Here is a 3,320-nt window from a genome sequence, read left to right on the forward strand (position 1 = left end):
TTAATTAATAAATCCTTCAGACTGAGGTAATGGACTTGGAGACTGGATTTTTTCCATCTGCGCTCTGCTTTCCTGCATTCCCTTTTGAGGCTGCGAATGCTGTCATTTATCCAGGGTTGCTTACTAGCTTTAGACGTAGGCCTAACCTTTAGAGGAGCAGTAATATTTAGTGACGACAAGCAGATATGATTGAAGTGATCGACCAGATTGTTGGTGTTGGAATCAGACAGGTGTTGGCTTTGGCTCTGAAAGAATGCGCAAAACTTTGAAACACTTTGTTCATTAAAGACGCGAGAACACACGGAGCTTGGTGAGGCGGCATGAGTAACAGACGAATCGCAGCTGATTCTGAGCAGTTCTGATAAAAATCCTCCAGGCGGTTTTGGGGGGCGATAAATTATAACAAATATGATAGGTTGCAGCCCTCCAACTTTAAGAGTGAGAACTTCAAAGGAGTTAAATTCATCACAGCGTACTTGATGACATTTAAAATTTTTCCTATACACGCTCACTAGCCCACCACCACGACCACTGACCCTCGGTTGACTAAAACAATCATATTGAGGCGGACACAGTTCAGCTAGCTGGCTATAGTCACTCAGTCACGCAAACAAGATTCAGTTAAAAACATAAAATCTAGATTTGCAAGTCTTACTTGACAGAGATCTCACATTGAAGAGAGCCATTTTAAATGAGTTTGTTCTGGGTGCTGGAGTTGTTGCAGTTGTCCTAATCCTTAAGAGATTACTATTATTTCTGTGTGGGATGTGCACATTTCGGTTTACTGGTCTATGCGTGATGATGACAGGAATAGAAGTCTTTGGAACAACGCTGGGAGCAGACAGCTTTACATGCCAGCAGGTGGAGACAGTTGTTTGTGGCAGTGACCAATGTTTGTGCAGTGTTTGTTTCCCGTTTACAGAGCCAGGGCTGTGTACATTTTTTCAGCGCACACACAGAACGGACAGCTAGCAGACAGTGGGGAGATACTATGACAACTATTGACAAAAATATGTGTATTGGAAGTACAATCGCTAAACTTGTTCTTGTTCTTCAAACCCACAAACCATTGGGTGACGTCACAGTGGCTATGTTTATTTCTTTTATACAGTCTATGGGTCATACATAAAAAATATGAATATGAGGGTGATAAGACATATGTGATGATTTGAGTTGACATATAGGTTAGTCAAGTATAAATAAAGTTTATTTAGTATAGCACCGTTCAAGGAGCAAGGTCACAAAGTGCTTCACAAGAGTACAAATTGTTACAAAAAACACTGTGAAACAGTAAAAAATCAAACAACCATTAAGGGAAGCATATACAAAGCAAATAATATAGAACCCAAGACAAACCCTGAGGGACACAACAGGAAAGAGCAGCAGTTTCAGACAAGCAACACAAAAAACTCATATCTGAGAGACGACCGCCCACTGCTTAAGCCTTTCAGTTAGAATGATGTGATTTATTGTATTAAAAGCTGTGTTAAGATCAAGCAGGACCAAACAAATCATTCACCTGCTTCAGAAGACATCATTAAGTCATTGGAGACTCTTTAAAGGGCTGTCTGTGGAATGCTTCTGACGGAAACCAGAATGGAATTGATCCAAAATGTTGTGCGTTGTCAAGGTAGCAGTGAGATGTTTGGCAACAACTTTTTTTTTATAGATAAAAGGCAGCTTAAGCCGCGTTTCCACCAAAAGGGATCTCATTTGAAGGAACTAAAAGTTTCCTTCAGCCCCTTTGTTGTGTGCGTTTTCAGCGTGGTCTAAAGACCCGCGAAGATTAGGCAAATTAACCAGCTGATGTAGGCTGTAAGCTTACACCGTACAAAGTGATGGACTGGCATCATTATTTATTAACCACTATCCTAATTATGAGCAAAGTTTATAAATGAACATCAGATTTGACTGGAATATAATAAAAAAACGAATAAAAAATTATGCTTAACCTTTAAAAACAGCTTTTTTGTGTATAATGAAGAGACACAGGTCGCCAATCCATTGCAGGGCTGCACATAAACGCTCACACTCACACCTAAGGACAATTTAGGGTCACCACTCAACCTAGTCCGCCTGTCCTTGGAGGTGGGAGGAAGCCGGAGCACCCAGAGAGAACCCACGCAGACACGGGTTCAAACCAGCGACCTTCTTGCTGTGACGCGACAGTGCTAACCACTACACCACTGCGCTGTCCGGATAAAGCCATCAAGTTCATAAAATAACTCCAGCACAGAGAAAGAAAGACAAACTTTAAAAGTGCGATATTTTGGAGGTTATTAAAACATTTCCAGGCGACAAGAGCAGCAGACCAGCTGCAGGACCTGTGTCCACCTGAGGGTCGAAGGAACATGATGTTTAATGAGCTTCATTACCTGCTGTAATCAGCTGTTCCATTTGTTTTGGAGAAGAGGAGACCGACTTTGGCTCTGTGTGGAAACCTGCTGACTGATGAAAACAAGTCCGGACCCAGTATGTAGTGTAACTGCATCAGCTGTAAGCTGTGAACATACCGCTGCACACTGGCTGCTATTTTCAGGCAATACATTTAATGCCGACGGACGATCTCAGGCGAACATCGGCGAGACTTGTGTGGCTATTTGACTGTTGACTGTGATTTATTGGTTTGCAAACAAAGGTAGAAAAGAGGAGCAGTTGTAGAAAAACAGCCGACATGCTCGATTTAAAGCCCCACCCCCCCCAAAGTACTGGTACTTTCGGAAAGTACTACCCCCGAGCAGGGACTTTTTTTATGTTTACTGGGCAGAGAATCTAATTTAAAAGAGAGGTTGAACAAAACACATCCATGGTCAGTAACATGCATCCCCTCAAAGCAAATAGAATCAATATTTAAAGCAAGCTTAAAAACAAGATCCAAGGTGTGTGGGACCAGACACGTGCTGGAGAAAATTAAAAGACTCGAACCAGGGAACAGTAAATTAACATAGAATAACATGGATTTGAAAACCAACTTTGTACATCTGCAGTTCAAATGAGAAGAAAGCCCCAGTGACTTGGAAAGCAGCTAGCGATGGAAACAGTGACCTGAGATGAAACTGAGAAGAAGAGGAGAATCCGCTGTGTGTGTGCGTCTGGAGTGTAAACAGTCAGTCCCGTGAAGAGGACTGCACCGCATGCTGTATGTTAGTGCCTAGCATTTGTGAGCCCAGTTTGTTTGGGTGAATTCCATCTCTCTTGAAAAGAGAGCAGAAGTGGAAATAGAAATAATATGAGATAATGTGATATATAAGAAATACAAGTGTGTGATAAATGTGATAAATAGATCATACTCTCTGTTGTATGTGATGTGAGATTATGTA

The sequence above is a fragment of the Micropterus dolomieu genome, linkage group LG13, assembly GCF_021292245.1.
Source record: "Micropterus dolomieu isolate WLL.071019.BEF.003 ecotype Adirondacks linkage group LG13, ASM2129224v1, whole genome shotgun sequence".
NCBI classification, from domain to species: domain Eukaryota; kingdom Metazoa; phylum Chordata; class Actinopteri; order Centrarchiformes; family Centrarchidae; genus Micropterus; species Micropterus dolomieu.